This window comes from Octodon degus, unplaced genomic scaffold, assembly GCF_000260255.1.
Source record: "Octodon degus isolate 3935 unplaced genomic scaffold, OctDeg1.0 scaffold00115, whole genome shotgun sequence".
Lineage (NCBI taxonomy): Eukaryota > Metazoa > Chordata > Mammalia > Rodentia > Octodontidae > Octodon > Octodon degus.
Genome location: NW_004524691.1, coordinates 846,984 through 865,971, shown reverse-complemented (window position 1 = coordinate 865,971; position 18,988 = coordinate 846,984). Strand labels below are relative to the sequence as shown.

The following is an 18,988-nucleotide window of genomic DNA, read 5'->3' as shown; positions in this document are numbered from 1 at the left end:
TGGCCAGATAGCTCAGTGGACTCCTTAGGCAGAGTGCAGAGGCTGTTGTTTGATCCCTGCTGTGCTGTGCTGTGCTGGCCCCTCCCCTGGAGGGGTGCTCTGATGGTGATTGAGACTGGGTGTTATGGTGCACACCTGTAATCCCAACACTTGGGAGGCTGAAAACAGTATTATCACTATGAGTCTGATCTACATAGTGAGACCCTATAAACTTTGTAGACCATGTCCTAATTTGATAAAAAAAGAAAAAATAAATTTGATTCTCTTAGGTATTTTGTCACAGCAACACAAGTCTAACACAAAGAGGAAGGAATGTATTTGAAGAAAAGAAGAAATGGGAAATAAGAACAACATTATCATTCTTTGAAAAATGAGATGATTACTCAGAAAATTTACAAAACATTCAAGAATTTCTCTTAAAATCAATAATGTAGGACAAGTGATTAGTTGCAAAGTTAATATACAATTCTTTTCTGACAGCAAAGAATCTTTCTTAGCAGTAAACATTGTTAAAGAATTTGAACATTATGTATAGTTTTAAAAGAAATAATAGGAAGTTATAAAATTTATAGGAGTGCTATTAATATATTTTATTTTATTTTATTTTTGAGATTAAGAACAGAACATTTATTGGGGGAAAGAAAAATTCTGTCCCAGAGTGGTGCAGAAGGAGGACCAAGAGGGTTGGCTCTATTGTTACATTTTAAAACTGCTTAAATTACTAAAGGAAAATAGTACCTTACTTATAGATAAGTACAATACATATTGCTAACGCTTTGCTAAATCAACATATTAAGTCAGTCTCTTAAAATGCCACGAATATTTTGTAAGAATTAGACAAAGTACTCTCAGAGTAAACTTATAAAAGTACACATTGTAAGCACAGCAAGGACAATATTGGAAGCAACAGTACACAGCAAATGACTAGTATCTTAGGCAGTTTCTCACTGCTCTGACACCATACCTGACACTCAAACCTAAAAGGAGGAGAGGGCCACTTTGGTGCAAGCATTAGTCTGTGGCTGGCTGGATCCAGCAGAGCAGCATGATGGAAAGGTCTAGCAGAGGAGAATTATAGGAAGCAGCTTTCATGGCAGGCAGTGAGTCAAGAGCGAGAGGAGTAGGTGGAGGGAGGGACACCGCTTCAGGTCCTCCTCTCTGACCAGCCTATAACCAGGTCCTGTCTCCTAACAGTGACTTAACCACTACCTCCCCAAAACACAACAGGCTTCCAAGATACTGCCTTCTGAACATGTGTAGCCTTTGAGACATTTCAGATCCCAACCAACCAGTCTGCTAGACCATAAAACGTATAGCCACAGAAAAATTTCTAAAAGTCTTTTGTACTATTAAAGAAATAGATTAAGATAATAGAATGATGAAAACAGTAATGGATGAATTACTTAGGAAAAACTTACCTATTATGAAAGTGGAATGTCAAACCAGAGAACAATGGAATCATAAATAATACCAGAAAAATTGCTAATACTTCAGAGAAAATAAAATTGATTTCTGTTAATAACATTGAAACAATTTTAAATACATCAAGATTTTAAAATTATAGCATTGCTGGAAAAAAGCTAGACTAATTTATGCAAAATCCTGGTATGAGGAAATGTGTTTTAGTCAGAACACTAAAGTCAAGGAAGAGAAGGTTAGAATATGTTTAAAACATGTTATTTTTTTCTCTTGCTTACTCCTTACTTGCTTTCATCCTGTCTGTTGATCTATCCATCCAACCTTTAATCTTTTCCCCATTCTTTCTTCTTTGTGGTTCTGGTTATTGAACCCAAGGCTTTTGCACTGATTTACATCTGCAGTCTCCCTTTGTAAATTTGTTTTGTAATTAATGAATTAATTACAGAGTCTCACTATGCAGCTTGGATTTATAGTGGTCCTCTTGTCTCAGCCTCTCCAGCACTAGTTTTATAGGCATGCACCACCACCCTCAGTTTTGGTGGCCAGCACAGCCCACCCACGGTTCCAGTCCACAGGGTACAGGGTACCAAGAATGGAACTGGGCTCCTTACTCTTGCCAGGCAGATACTTAGACTGCTGAGCTTGAACTGTGGTCCCATCCCTTGCCTAAGCTTGCTTAAGCAGGTGCTTTAGACCACTGAGCTATCTCATGCCGTTCTCTGTTTGTAATTTTTAATTTTAAGACAGTCTTGTTAAGTTGTCCAAGCTGGGATCAAACTTGTGATGCTTGTGCCTCAGTCTCCCAGAGGGCTAGGATAAGAGGTTCCACCACCAATCTGGGCACTGCTTTTATTTCTTCATACATTTTTTAAGGTACTACTCTGTATACTTTGATTTAACTAGAAACCCAGGAATTTAAAGACCATGTTCAAAAGTATTTTCATTGCTTATGCTTTAATTACCATACAAGATGATTTGAACCCCCATCTGAAATATTAAAGCAATAGTTGCTTGTTTTGATAATTTTTTCTTAATAATTTTATTCATATCCTGGCAAAACCCTTTTCTCTGTAAAAACTTATCTTTATAGATGATTTCTATATGAGACATCTGTGTATTATGTACGCAATGCAGTCTTTTAAAATTATTTACACCCAAAAAAAATTATTTACACCCATTCCTCCCTCCTTTCAGCTCCTTGTGACCACCATTCCATTCTTTAATATTATGAATTAGGCCATTTTATATACCTCATAAGAGAATTATGCAGTATTTTTTCTTCCTGTGACTGGCTAAAAGTTTCATCTGCAATAAAACCTCTGAAACTGTGAGGTAGAATAAATCATTCCTCCTTAATTTTAGAAGTGTAAGGTATTCGTACTCATCAAGAGGAAAGCTGAATAGTAGAGATACAGTTTTTCACTTTTTTTGATAAATACATAAAAGTGAATTCCTGGCACACATGATAGATATATTTTAAGATCTTTATAGTACCCCTAATACCATTTTCCATACTGACTGTACCATTTTTACCTCCTACCAACACTATAGACAAACTTCAACTTTTCTATGTTTTCCATCATATGTGTTGTTTTCTGTGTTTTGGTAATAGAGATCCTTATAGACTTGAGTTGATAGTTCAGTGTTATTTTGATTTGAATTTCAATAATGATTTGTGATCTTAAACAGCTTTTCTTGAACTTATGAGTCATTCAAATGTTTTCTTTGGAAAAATATATATTGAAGTGATAATTGAGTTTTTGTGTTTTTTATTATTGGCATTAAATTGGGGGCATTCATTACATATTTGAAAAATTAGTCCCTCATCAAATATATGATTTTTCAAGGATACTACATCCAAGTTTTCTGCAGGTTGCCATTTTACTATGTTGATTGTTGCTTTTGCTTCACAGAAGTTTTAAAAAATTTTATTGAGAAACAAATAGCAATGAGACAGTTTCAAAATCAATTAGTAGGACAGTTTCAATAATTAGCACATTGCATATTGTTGTCTTCATAATGGTTATTCATTCTACAGGATACAGACATGATATCCTATCCAAACACTATTAGTACAGATCTTTTTTCTCATTTAATTAAGACAAAGTAGCTCTATATCTATTCTAACTATTTTGTATATACAGATCCAAAATTGTCCTTCATTTGTATCTCCATTTTTGTTTAGTTTTGTCAGAGATGGTATTCCTTTGCCATTTAAATAGTATAGATGCATGAATTCAGCAAAATAATCCAATATAGTCCAGTAGTCCATGATAGTAGTGGGTTATCCATAGGACTGGCAATGCCAGAAGTTGTTGACTTGAGTCTTTTACAGCTCAGCGTATTAATATGGATTTACTTTTTATACCTTGATTTTATACTTTTCTGCTAGATGGTAAAGACCAAGATAAAACAAGAACTATATACCAAGATATGTAAATTTTGTATCTGACAAGGTGAGTCAAATCCCCTCAGTATTTAGCCTGAAATTCTGTACTGTAGTTTGTAGATCCTTTGTAAGTGTCAGCCATGATGATGAGTCATAACCATTGGTTGACCAATTTGCTCTCTGTGAAAGTCTGAGAAAATGTTTTCTCTCTATGTGACTCTCCTTAGGCACACTCTACATCGTTGAACACTTTCCTCAGTGGCCGCATAATCTCCTTGATCAGTAAATTTGGGACAACACTGAGTTACAGGATGTTACAGTACAGGTTCTTCTATGTCCTGAGTCCTCACTGACCTTGAAAGGCTAGGGTCAAAATGTTCGCTATCTTGCAGCTCTTTTTTCTCTAAGTTTTGGTCTGCTATCTTAAGTTGTTAACCCTCCAGAAGAGAAGCTCAATGATATAATTTCCCTATAGCATAGGCAGGTAAGCTTAACCTCACTATCTGTCTGAATATCAAACATCTTAGACATAACATGGAAGAAGTATTTTTCATGAAGTACTGGCATGTTAAACTTTAAATCCCTACAGAATGTGAAGAAAAAAGAAAAAAGACTAAAAATATTTTAAAAATAGGAATAAACAATTACATATTTTTACACAGAAATTTAGAAATCTATCCATATACAGTAAGGTAGCAAGACAGTCCTATGACATTTTTTTCTGGTCTCTTGTTTTCATTCATTACCATTTTTTAAAATCAAACATTTACTTGAGAGACAGTATAGTAGTAACTGATATGACACTAGAAACAGTATGTATTTAGAAGACCAGAATGACAGTCATTCCAAGCATGACCCTAGAAATACACATTGCTATATTCGGTGCAGTTGCTTAATTCACAGGTATCAGCACATATAGTTAGTCAGGTTGAAAATCCTAACGATTGACTGCTGCTTTGAAAAACCTGATGAAGATTCACATGGTTATTCCCTTAACCATGTTGTGCATATAAATGTATGACTTAATCTGTTTCCTAGCTTTTCTCCTTGCCCTCTCTTCATTATTTAAGCCTTAAATTCTTGCTTTCCTTTTAATTGTGTTATACCTGTCTATTTTTATTTCTTCCTTTGAGTACTTACACTAAGAAGACTATATGATATTTACACCTGTAGGTCTGGAATATTTCTCTTATGAGTATATCTTCAAGTAGCATCCACTTCAATATAAAGGCTTCGAGTTTATCATTCTTTATAAGTGAGTAATACTCCATTGTATAAAAACACCACATATTTTTCATCCATTCCACAGGTCATGGGCACCTTGGTTGTTTCCAAGACTGGCTATCAAAAATTGTGCTGATGTAAACATAGGTGAACACATATCATTATGATATGACTTTTTCAGATCCTCTGAGAAAATGCCCAGAAGGGGAATACCCAGTTTGAATGAAAATTTCTAGTCCTAGTTTTTAAAGGAATCTCCACATTGATTTCTGTAATGGTTGCACCAGTCTACATTCCCATCAGCAGTGGAGAAGGGTTCTTTTTTTCCCCACAGCCTCTCCAGCATTTGTTGGTGGTTGATTTCTTTATGATAGCTCTTCTTTCTGGGGTGAGATTGTATCTCAGTGTTGTTTTAATTTGCATTTCACAGATGGCTAGTGATGTGGAGCATTTTTTCATATATTTATTCCCTTCTGTATTTTCGTCCTCTGGGAAGTGTGTGTTCCTCTCAGATACTCATTTCTGGATTGGGTCTTTCACCTTTGGGGCCATAATGTTTTTTAGTTCTTTATAAATTCTAGATAGAAGACTATTGCCTGAGTTCTTATTAGGTAAAATTTTTTCCATATTTGTGGGTTGTCTTTTCACTTAGTTTATATATTTTTTGACACGCAAAAACTTCTCCTTAAGAGGAGGACCCAGTTGTTAATTCTTTCAAGTATTAGCTGTGCGATTTGATTTTTGTGCATGAACTCTTTACCTACTCTTATGTCTTCAAGAGATCCTCGTACTTTCTCATCTGGGAGATTTAAGATTTTTGTTTTAACATTTAGATCTTTAATCCATTTTGATTTTAGCTTAGTGCATAATGATAGACCTGGGTCAAGTTTTAGTTTTTGGCATGTAGAGATCCAGTTTTTCCAGCACCATTTGTTAAAGACACTATCTTTCTTCCAGTAAGATGCTTGTCCCTTTGTCACAGATCAGGTGACTGAGTGTGTTCGCAGAGGCCTCTGCATCTTCTAATCTATTCCATTGATCCTCAGGTCTGTTTTGTTGCCAATGCCATGCTGATTTTATCACAGTAGGTTTGTAGTATATTTTCAAGTCAAGAATTGTAATGCGTCCTGCCTTGTCTTTGTCACCCAGAATTGCCTTTGCTATTCTACATCATTTGTGAATCAAAATAAATATTAGGAACAATTTTTCTATGTCGGTGAGGTATGTTGGTGGTAGTTTGATAGGGATTGTATTAAATATGTACATAATTTTGGGAGTTGACTATCTTCACCATGTTGGTTCTTCCTATCCAGGAGCAGGGAATATGTTTCCATTTTCTGACATCCTTATGTCATGCTTATATGTCTATCTTAATTTCTAATACCATACATATAAAAATCACAGGTACATGTTCATTGGGTTATCATGTCTCACCAGGAACATTTGAAAATATGTAGGCATTTGTTTGGTTGTCAGAAGTTGCTACTGGGATATAATAGGTAAAGGATATGGATGGTGATAACCACCTCATGATAACCACCTCATCATGCCCAGGATAACCATCACAACAGAACATATGTGACAAAAATTTCAATAGTGTTGAAATGGGGAAGTCTTCTATCATGCCAGTCTAACTCTCATGCCTCAACAAATGCCCTACAGCAGTTGCCCAAGTGATTTTGGAATAAACCCACTTTGTCTAAAAACTGGTTGGTGTTATTTTTTCCTGCAGTGCCACAGAATTTTAAATTGTAATTAAAAAGAAACAAATTGTAATTAAGGAACATAGTCCTCTGACTTTGTTAAACATGTGTTGCTTTATCTTATTTTTGAAAAAAATATTAATTACTTTGCTTTAATAATTTAACAATGTATACCTACATTAAAACAATATTTATAGGGGGCCTGCCTCTTAGCTCAGCTCTTTAAGTGCCTGCTTCAATAAAGCACTCAGGCTCAGGTTGCTGTGGTTTGATCCCCAGAACTCAAGCCAGCCAAACCTGCCCTGAAGGCATTCAGAGAAAAAAAAAGTTAAAAGCCATTCAGTTTGTAATTTATACCTTGATAAAAATGGAAGAAAAAAATGCATGTCTAATTTAGACTTACATAGTGATTTTTAAAATCACTTAAAGTAAGTAGCATATGTGAATTCTCATCCCTGTAAATACTTCTTTGTGCAATTCCTATAAACATTTGTCTTACATAGAAATCATGGTAAAATTATTAAAATCAGAAAATTACAAAGATATAATACTATAATTGAAAATTTTATGGAGATTCCTTTCATTAGTTTTTTTTTTAAATTCAAAGATGTGGTTTATCTTTTTCCAACAAAGTTATTAGAATAACAGTGACCATTTAAATAACGAGAGATGACAATTTGGTATCATTTGACGGAATTTCATTTTAAATCAATGAGCAATAACCTCAAGCAGGTAGGTACCAATGCTACCACCTGGTTATTCTACATTTTCCTACTCTATTTAATTACTTAATTTCTCCTGATTCATACCTATTCTATTTTAATTAAAACCCCACAACCTTTTTTTTTTTTTTTTTTGGTCTCTTTTTCTTCTCTGTTGATGGCCTAACTTATACAACTAAAAAATCTGAAGCCACTAGAAGAGGACTTCTATACAGTCCTAGCACAGGGTATAACAAACCACCTGCACCTGGATTTTATGCCTGGTTCTCATGCTTTCAAATTCACTGTTTTTCTGTTACCTGTCACTTTCTTTTTGGTGCTGAACCTGACCCCTATTCTTACTTGCTTCTTCAAGAATTTGGAACTTGCAGTACTCTTTATGGTTAAATTAAGGATATTCTGAGTATAATTTTATGATGATCATGTCACTTGTTTCTATACAGTTAGATTCCCACACACAATGCTCAGATAGGGGAGGACAACAACATGTATCACAGGAAATATAACTGATCACTGAGACACACTACCCACGAATAAGTGAATTCCAGTTTCATCTAAAGCCCAGTTAAAGTCTACATACTCACTCAGGACAGAAGGAGGCCTCTGTGGCAGGAAATTTAAGGCATACCTTTTTAAGAGATGTTCTCAGGGGAGATGGTTTAAGCAGCACAGCTTAGATCCCGAGAGGTCAGGCAAGGTTACTGGGAACCAGTGAGCTGTGGAACTGGTGTTGACTGCCAAAGCTGTGGCAAATAGCTTGAAGGCTTGCAGAGAGCAAATGACAAAACTAACCCTTCAACATATCTGTTCAAAATCTTGGGCTTATGTGAATTTTGGAACCAAGTAGTTGTGGCCAGTAATGCATATGTGGTCTTATAAGTCTGATAAGGTGTGGCATTACTTTTTTTGGGAAAGAGGGGTATACTTCTTGTTCTTATTACAGAAAAAAAAATATGTAGCTTACCTAGAAATTGTGTAAGTGACTCAAAATATTTCAAGGTAACTTCTACATCATTGTTATCTTTTTTCAATAGATCTACTTTATTGCACAAACTGAACATAATGTTCCCTCCTTCTCCACTGTCCTCTACTACCCTAGTACTCACACAGAGCTGAAGAGTTGAGTGTACTCACTGTTTCTCTTTCTTGCTTGTTTGCTCTTCAACTCATTTTGTTTGGATTGAATTTTCCCCACAACCCTTTCAAAACTCTTATCAGTAACCCTTGTTACCAAACTCACTGACCATTTCACAATGCTTACTTCACTTTGCCTTGCACAGCCTTTGACACAGGTGACACTTCCTCTTTCTTGAAACACTTTCTTCCCTTGATTCCAGAATATTTTTCTTACAGTTTTTCTCTCTCATTTATTGTTTCTTTCTAGTCTTTTGTTGTTGTTGTTGTTGTTGTTGTTGGATTCATCCTCTCTCTCTCTCTCTCTCTCTCTCTCTCTCTCTCTCTCTCTCTTTCTCTCTCTCTCTCTCTTTTTGTCTCACAACATTGGTGCTCTCTGGCTTCAGTCCTCTAAATTCTTTCCACCCATACTATACATGATTTCACTGAGGTCTAAAGTTTGAATATGGTCTACATGTTGGTTGTATGGAGCAAAGCAGTGTTGAAGAACTAAGCTCTGGAGCCAGACATCCTGGCTTTGGGTCTCATCTCTCCCACTTATTAGCTCATGATCCTCCTTTTTTATACACCCCTAATGCTGGGATTATAGGAGTGCACCACCACACCTGGACTCTATGGCTGACTCAGTGGGCCTGAGGATGGGGCTGGCAAGGCATGTGGTACCAGGGATTGAACTCTGGCTCCTGTGCTTAGCTAAGCAAGCACTTAGTTCACTGAGCTATCCTGCTGGCCCTCTATTAACTCTTTTTTTTTTTAACTCTTTAAACCTGGGCAAATTACTTGATTTCTCTTGTTCATAATTTTTCCTCTGTAAAATGAGAATAATTGTAGTACCTTTCTGCCAATCTTGTGAGAATTTATGTTGATCAGATTTAACTCAGAGAACATAAGTCACTTTAATATTTATAATAAATAAGAACTGATGCATTTAAATATGTAGAAGAGCTGAGAAGCTAACAAAGGATTATGAAGATCCCTGGATATTAGTGACAAGTCACTTCTATTACCACAAGGGACAAAACAAGACTTAACTAAAAAGCAGTCAAGATGTTGTGATTCTGGCATAAGAATATATATGTAAATAGTATCAGCAGACTAGAGTTCAAAAATACAACTTCATATCAATGGTCAATTAAGTTTTGGAAAAGAAATCAAGGCATTTAAATAGGAAAAGTGAATAATTTTCAGCAACTGTTGCTGGAGAAGCTGGATATCCATTTGATAAAGACAATTACATCATATTACCTTGCAATGAATTTTAAAACTAAACTTAAAAGCTAAAACTGTAAAGCTTTGGGAGAAAACATAGTAGATAATTTGTAAAGCCTTGAAGGAAGGGTTATTTTAGGGGGAAATGAAGCTCACAAACTATAGCAGAAATTTTTTAAAAAATTAAAAGCTTTACCCCTTATTGTACACTGCTGTTCTAAAGAAGAGGCAAGCATAGACTGAGAAAAATAATATTTGCTACAAATATGTGACACAGGAACAATTTCCACAATACAGAAAGAAGTTTTTAATTCAATATTGAACAAGTAAATAAGACACAATAAGAGAAATTACCTACTGATATAACATTGATGAAATTATGAAAATATTGCTTGTACTGAAAGAAGTCATCCAAAAGACTACATATTATTTGATCACATTGATGTGAAGCACTGGAGGAGATAAATCTGAGCTTCCAGGGCAGAAGGCAGATGAGGTTTGTCTAGAGCCTGTGGCAGCTAGCAACTTGAGTAGAACAGAGTGCAAGGAAAGTTTGGTGGGGAATAATGAAAAGTTCCATATCCTGTTTGCAGTAATAGTTACACAAGTATGTATGTTTGTCAAAATTCACCTAATTTAATACTTTAAATGGGTACATTTTATCACTTATTAATTATACTGCAGTGAAGTTGATTTTAAAAATTAAGAATTCACTCTATTCAGACATGAATTATTGCTTTTTCCTGAAAACCTATGCGTTTACAATCCTGTCAATCTTGACACAGGACAAATCTATTTCATCAGTTGCCTGGATCATAAATACACCACTGAAATCATCCACAGCCTTCTCCATCTTTCACATCTAGCTCTAGTCTTATTAACAGGTACCATTTTTATCATCTTCTACATATATCCTAAACACAATCATTTCTTGTTACCTCAGCCATAACCAAAATGGTCCAAACTACCATTTCTTTTGCCTGGATTATCACCATAGCTTCCTGACTGTCCTATTTTCTTTCATTTTATCTCTTTCCCATCTGTGTTTCTCAGAAGCACCCAGGGCACTTATAACAGGGAGATATTCAGAATTCCTCATTGGTTACTTTCTCATTCAGAACAAGAGACAAAGTTCTTACAATGGCTTGCTGAGCAAGGTCCCTCATCACCTGACCCTACTTTGCTCACTTCATGGCCTCTCTGTCACCAATGCTTTCTACTGTCAGTGAATCCACATCCCTGCTGTTTCTCAAATATGCCAAGCACACACCTCCATCAAAACCTTCCTAGTTGCTCCACAAACCTCTGTCTGTCCCTGCCACTCCTCACAAGCTCTCCTCAATTGTGGTCTTCTCAGAGAACTCATCCCTAGACATTTCACACAAATGGTCACCCTCAATAATTCATATTCTCATGGGCCAGAGAGATAGCTCAGTAGAATAAAGGCTTGCCTGGCAAGTGCGATGTCCTGAGTTTGATCCCCAGTACTGAAAAAAAAATCCCTAATCTTCATCCTTGCTTCACTTTATTCTCAGTCTTTATAATTTCCAGACAAATATTTGCTTGTTTAATTGATTTTGGGTTTTCTTTTTTCTCACATGAAACATGTGAGTGTTAGAAAGTTATCGTATTTTATGTAATGTCTCTAGGTTCTGGAATCTTGTACTCAATAAATACTCATTAATTCTTCCTTGACCCACCATATGTATATTGTAATATTTTATGTTCATATATTCTTTATTCACATATAAGACTTGAATAAAACTATGAAATATATACAAAATGATGCAATTATATAGAATATGTAGTTAAGTATCCATGGCCAGATGAATAAATAAAGATGTTACACATACCATACTCAGATTTTAAAAAGAGCATTTTGTCATTTGCAACAACACAGATGAATTCTGAAGACATTACTTTTAATAAAATAAGAAAGTTATAAAAGGATTTATGTTGTGTGACCTCTCTCATATGTGGAATCTAAAAAAATTGAACTCATAAAAATAGGGAGTGAAATGGTGATTATCAGAGGCTGGAGGATGGGGGACTGGGGAAACTTTGATAAAGGAACACAAAATTTCAGTTAAAGAGGGAAAACAAATTCAGAAAATTTATTGTTGCACAATAAATTATGTTGTGACTATAGTTAGTAACAATATGTTTTACACAGAAAATTGCCAAGAGAATAGATTTTTAATGATTTCTAATTATAGAAGTGATAATGATATGAGATTACAGATATGTCCAATATCTTGATTTAGCCATTCTACAATGTGTATGTGTATTAAAAATCATGTAAATCATCTGTAATATATGAATTATTGTATATTACCTTGTTTCTGTTTTTGCTTTATTTATTCTATTTTTTAATGTATTTGATTGTTACAGGGTCTCACTATGCAGCTCAGACTCGTGGTCTGCTTCCAGCCTTCCCAGTACTGGGATTTCAGGCTTGTGCCACCCTGCCTGGACTCTGGTTGCTCAGTCTGCCTATGGTGCAGCATGTAGTGCTGGGGATTTATTCACGCTACTGGCGCCTGCCTAAGTTTGCCTATGCAGTTGTTTTAGTCCGCTAAGCTATCTCATCAGCCTCTGTCTTTGTCTTTGTTTCTGTTATTTGTTTTTGCTTATGTCTTTACTATTTAAATTTGAATTAAATTAAATGTAAAAAATAACCCCCAAAAGTAAAATAAAAATCAAGTACATCATAAATATTTTACTTGTTTATATAGACAAATGCTTATTAAATTAATGACTTTGTAGTTATTGCATGTAAACACCCACATACACAAACATATATCTTACATTTTTACATTTTTTGGTACAGAAATTTTATTGCTCTATCATGATCCTCTAAAATAATTATTTCTACCCCAGTTGTTTCTTTGAGTGTCTTCTCCAGAGCCAGCACATACATGGTATAAATGATATTATATTTCCTTCCTGGGTCTACAGTAAACATAATAACCCATCATGTCTTTTTTTCCCACTGAGCCCATTCACTCTGACATTCCACTCAGCACACAACTCCAGGCAGCTCCCACTGATGAGTGGATCTAGCAAGAAATATGAAATCTGTTTGTCATCCTGGATGTAAATTTAAACTTTCTTTGGTTATTGTTTTAGGCTGAGTTCCAAAACTGACCAACAGAGGTGGGTCCATGGAGTAAAGTAGAAATTTGGTTCTTTAAAGTTCCTCCAGTTTTGTTAGGAAAGGGCCAAAAAGGCAGAAAGTATGTCAAAGTAATGACTACTGCATATTTTATTAAAACCCTAGGGGCTTAGTTTAAAAATGAACCTCATGCTTTAGAAAGTATGAACTTAATGAATAATATTCCTCCTTACCTCCTAAAGGCTAATCAATCACAGATCTCAAAGAATGTACAAAATAAACCTACAAATTGTTTGCTTTCTTGTTAAAAATGAGCATCTTTCGTGAACTCAACTCTGCACATCTTCTGAAGCAAGACAGATTGTGCAAGAACAGGGAAACATTGCCTCCTATCCCTTGCTCAAATTGATAGCTATAGTTTGTATTTCTAATGGGGTTTTTGGACATAAAAAAGATATTTATTATTACCAGAGACTCCCTACTTCTGCAGGAAAAGCTCATTTGGAAAGAAAAATAAATCTCACAAAATATCCAGTGCATATTGATTGGCTCTGGATGATCAGTTCTTCATGAGCTCTGATCATGATGCTAGCAAGGAAATTGGTTTCTACTTTAATTCCTTTACAAAAGTTAGTCCTTCAAGAGTTGAATCTTGCATTCAGTTGAGGAGGAAGTCACTATGTGTAGACAGATAGACAGAACTGTGAACACAGCCTTTTTTCTTTGCTTATAATAAAAGTGTGATTCTTTAATTGAACCTGTCTGGTACATGCAATAATTGAGATAATAGTCTGATTTTGAATGTGTTGGTATAGTTTAGTTTTAAAGAATGTCTCCCGGTGTAGCTATAATTAAATTCCATGTCACCTCAAGTTCATTCAGGCCCAAGGGAGGAAGGTTACATGGAATTTCATTAATATTTTAATTAGTCATTTGGTGGTTGATGACCTCTGATGGATTAATTTTTAATAGAAAGAAACGTGTATCTGTTCATTGTCTTCATTACAAACTGAATGTTCTTTTTGACATGTGCTTGCTTGTTTGGCACTTTCACTTTGCCATTTATATAATTTGCTATTTCAGCCTTAAATAATTGATAGAATGTTTTAGCATCAAAAAAGGAAAGATTTTTTGAACACATAAAAATTGTTGTTTTAAACACTGAAGTGATTTTTTTTAATATTTAAATTTTAAAATATATTTCAGTAGCTTATCTTCTAAGAATTTTAATTTCTGCTGTGCCATAGACACTTAAGATTGCAATATAATGAAGCTTTTGTCACATAGTTTCAATTATAGACTTGAAAGGATAGAAAATATTCTTTGAAGCTATAACTTGCAAATAAGGAAGAACAAGATCGATTTAGCCTTAAAGATGCGTTATTTCCTGACATTAGCAATATATTATGTGCTTTCACTATATTTTCTTCTTATCATATTTACAGTAGTGTACTAACAGACAATAAAGAGGCAATGGTCTATAAAATCATTTTACTTTAACATAGCATTTGATCCTGAATTCTCCAGACAGTTGGAATTCACCTAATATAATTACTCCTTTCATTTTCAAAACATAAGACTTTGAGAAGATTATTTTCCTGCTCTGAGGATTAGTTTCTTCATCTCAAAAATGTGGACAGTCTTCTTCTGAGGAGATAATCATATTTAAATGTAAAAATATGTACAAACTAACATTAAAACAGAAAAATGTATAGATGATGCAGAATTTCACTAAACAAAAATATATGAATTTGATAGTATTTGTTATATCGTTAGTATTATCTTCAAATTAGTTGTTCAGATTACCAGATATATGCATGCAAATTTGGAAGATGAAAGAAAGAATTAATAAGAAATTAAGAAGAGAGAAAAAAATGAAAAAAAAAGAAGACAAGAAAATTAAGCATTTATTGCTCCTTTCTACAGACCAGCAGAAATCCACTTTCACCCACCCCCTCTCCTGTCTTTCTCCTCTCAGTAATTCCTTCCTTTTGAACAAGTTCATTCCATTTTCATAGTATCTATTATTGTATCCTTCAGATTTTATTTACTCTTTCAGATTGTTATACTAGGAAACAATACAATGCTTGTACAAGCAGGTCTGATTTATTTGACTTGAGTATCATTCCTAGTTAAATCCATTTACTGATAAAAGTCTCAAATTTATCCTTTTTATAGCTGAATAATGCCACATTGTGTAAGAATACCATACCTTCTTCATCCTAAAGGAAGGAATTATTGAGAGGAGAAAGACAGGAGGGGGGTGGGTGAAAGTGGATTTCTGCTGGTCTGTAGAAAGGAGCAATAAATGCTTAATTTTTTTGTCTTCTTTTTTTTTTCAATTTTTTTCTCTCTTCTTAATTTCTTATTAATTCTTTCTTCTTTCATCTTCCAAATTTGCATGCATATATCTGGTAATCTGAACAACTAATTTGAAGGTAATACTAACAATATAACAAATACTGTCAAATTCATATATTTTGTTGATAGGCATTTAAATTGCTTTCAAGATTTAGCTACTGAAAATTGTGCTGCTATAAACATGGGTGTACCTATATCACTGAGGTGTGATAATTTCTCTTCTTCTGGAAGAATAATCAAGAGAGGTAATATGGTTTGAATGAGACCTAGAATCCTAGCCTTTTGAGGATTCTCCACATTGTTGTTCATAGTGGTTGTACCAGTCTTCACTTCCACCAACAGTGGAGAAGGGTTCCTTTTTCCCTACAGCCCCTCCAGTACTGGTTATTGGTTGATTTCTTGATGATAGCCATTCCTTCCGGGGTGAGATAGAATCTCAGTGTTGTTTAAATTTGCATTTGTCGAATGCCCAATGATGTTGACTTTTTAAAATATATTTATTTGCCTTTTTTTTTCCATCTGAGATGGGTGTATTCATCTCAGATGCCCATCTTTGAACTGTATCTTTGAATTCTAGGGGACTGGGCAACAAAGGAAAGGGAAGAGACATCACAATCCCCGACCTAAAATTATATTACAAAGCTACTGGGATAAAATCAGCAATGAACAGATTAGAACACTCAGACACACCTACCAACACACTCAGCAACCATATCTTTGAGAAAAGTGCTAAACATTCACTGGGAGAAGCATAGCTTCTTTAATACATAGTTCTGGAAAAACTGGCTTTCAACATCCTGAAGGCTAAAATTAGATCCATGTTTATCACCATGAACAAAACTACAGTCAAAATGGATCAAAGCTTTAAATATTAAACATTAAATCTCATAGAGAAAAAGGTAGGTAGAAATCTCAAAGACATGGGGTAAGTAGAGAGTTCGTGAACAAAACACAAACTGTACAGGAAACAGTTCAAAGAATCAACAACTGGGATCTTATCTTTTTGAAAACTTTCTGCACATCAAAGAAAACCTTCAACAAAGTAAAAAAAAAAAACTGGGAAAAATTTATAGCTGACTGTATCTCTAACAATGGCCTTCTATCTAGAACATATAATTTTAAAAAAAATCAGGCTTCCAGACTTCATGTTTTTAAAAGCACCTAATCTAACCAATACAGTAAGCCATTTATGCAATTACTCCGTTGCTTCTAAGTCAGCTATACTGATAATGGTATTAAACACCTAAAATATTATATATAAACACAGTACTAAGGGATTCTGTGGAAGAAACCTTAAGGTAAAGAAACTTGATTGCAGTAAGATTTTTCAGGTGGTTTTAAAGACTGAAGAGAGGTGTTCAGGTACAGGAAGGAAAAAGGGCATTTGGAGAAGGTGGTCATCATGAGGTCTTGGTGTTCTGTGCTGCAGCAGGGAGGTGGTTGGCAGGGGTGACCAAGAACTTTCAAGGCTGAACAAGCACAGGAGGAAGTGATAAGACTGAAAACATAAAATGAATCCATGGGGAATCATAAGTCCTTGTCCAGTCCTTAAAAATTTGAGCTTTAAACAATAAGAAGTGTGAATTGATGAGAACTACTTTAGGAAGGTCTTCCTTATTGTTCTTTAGAAGAGGAAGTGCAGGGTAACAGACAGGAAACAGAGTAATTAGTGTAGGAACCTGGGTAATAAATCAAGAAGCCCTGATCAGGACAGCATCATAATAGCAGACAAAGGAGTAAAAACTGGCATGAAAGAAATGTGCTAGGGCAGCATGGCTAACCCTGAGATAATGGTGAAAATGATAAGAAGACCAAAAAATATTAAAATTGAAAGAGAAGATTAAGACTAACTTGGGGGGATTGAAACTGACTCCAAAAGATATCAATGAGCATAGATATTTACAGTAGACTAATTTTTTAATTTATGCTTGATAAATTTATGAGTACTGTGAAAGTGGCCAGTTGAACAGAACTTAGTAGTGAATCTGTTGTAAAATCTTTTGATTGGAAATGCACACACATTCTTCAGAATGAGTTATGAAACAATGCAAGTCTGCCACTAGAAATTAATATTGTTACAACTTTACCATGAATCACACCCAGATTTTAAGATAATTAGATTAGGTTGTGATTTAAGAGGCTTATGTTTCTTACAGGGTACAATGGATCTTGACCTTTAGAGCCCACAATGCTAATAGTAATTTGATATTCAAATAAGAGTAACTTATGATTTTTCCTATAACAATGCTCCAATATGTACTCTTCTAATGAAGTAACACATTGACATCTCATTTCATTAAATAGGTCCTATTATCACCCATTTTATAGAAAAGAAAACAAAGGCACTGAGAAAGCAGGACTTTGCTTAAGCCATATAATCAATTACTGGTGGAAGTGGGATTAAATTCCCTTCAAAACATTTGAGTATTCTGCCTGAGGGGTTACACGGACCTCAGTGCAAAGGCAGAGCTGGGATTGTGTTTCTCTTAAGAAACAACTTCCCTCAACTCAAACAGTAAAACAAATCCTGGGAATTCAAATCTCCAGAGCATATCTGAGTAGCACACTAGGTCTATGAGCTGCCATTTAACTGTCCCTGATTATATTGGCCAAAGAGGGCAGACTTCTCACTTTTTCTGCCTATATGCTTCTTTTGGAATTGCTTTTACTTGTGGTTTTTAAAACCCTGACACCTAATATCTGTTAGTCTCTACAAATATTGGATACAGTTGGTTTCTGCTTTGTCTCTCCTATTGCTTACATACTTCTCTCACCTGTCCAGGACTCACTTACTGTACTCCCTGACTCCCCAGGTTTGAGAACAACATATAATAAGCCCAGATTTATCTGAGGCTCAGACCATGGATGGGCTGTACTCTGAGTCATGTTTCCCCTCAGGGCCAGGTTAGGGATGTGGGTGTTAAGGATGATCTGCTTCACTTTCAGGAAGCTACCTCTCTTCTTATCTGCCTCAGAGGCCCCACCTAATAAACCTGATTTTCTTACTAGACAACCTTCAAATTTTTGAAGTCAGGTGTTATACTCAGGGAGCCTATTTTCTCTAAGCTGAAAATAACATCTCACTTTTTAGATATTTCTTATGTGACAGAGGTTTGAGTTTTAAACTGAGTTGTTAACCCAGACTGTATTTCCAAGATATCTATTGCTACTTCTTAGAACAGTAATTTTACCATCTGTAAGACCATTTTATATATTCTTATATATGAAGTTTTCTGCTTTGGTAGTGAAAGTACATAACAATGTGCACATTTAGTTGAAATGTACCCTTTTGACAAATGTCCAGATTCCATATGTGATCAAATTTCTAAATTACTAAATCAACATCACCATCAAAATAATAACAGCATGAGAAATATCAACAAAAGAGCTACAGAATAATTGGTTGTAATATTACAGGAAAAAGTAAAATAATATTAAAATGCAAGATTAAAACCAAATGACTTAGTATCTTCCTTTATTTGAAACTTTTTGTCATCTCCTTAAATGTTAGTCTTATTTGTTATGCTTTTATAAAATATAAACTATTACACATACTAAGTTAAAGGGGAACACTGGGAACAGATTCTGAACAGGATGAAGTGCAACATTCACCACACAGATAATTGCACTGTAGGTAAGATTCTCAGGCTTCAAGTAAAGTTAAGCAGTAATATTTTTTAAAAAACAAGGTTGAACTACTCACAGTCAAGTG

At 34.8% G+C, this 18,988-nt stretch overlaps 1 protein-coding gene across 1 annotated transcript in view; it reads right to left on the bottom strand.

Annotated features, from left to right (window-relative positions):
- Positions 1-8,203, bottom strand: part of Mme (membrane metalloendopeptidase) — a 141,257-nt gene extending 133,054 nt beyond the window's left edge. Inside the window, exon 1 of the mRNA XM_023699699.1 lies at positions 8,086-8,203. The gene's annotated coding sequence lies outside the window, so the exon portion shown is untranslated. The remainder of the gene's footprint in view (positions 1-8,085) is intronic.
- Positions 8,204-18,988: the final 10,785 nt, after the last annotated feature.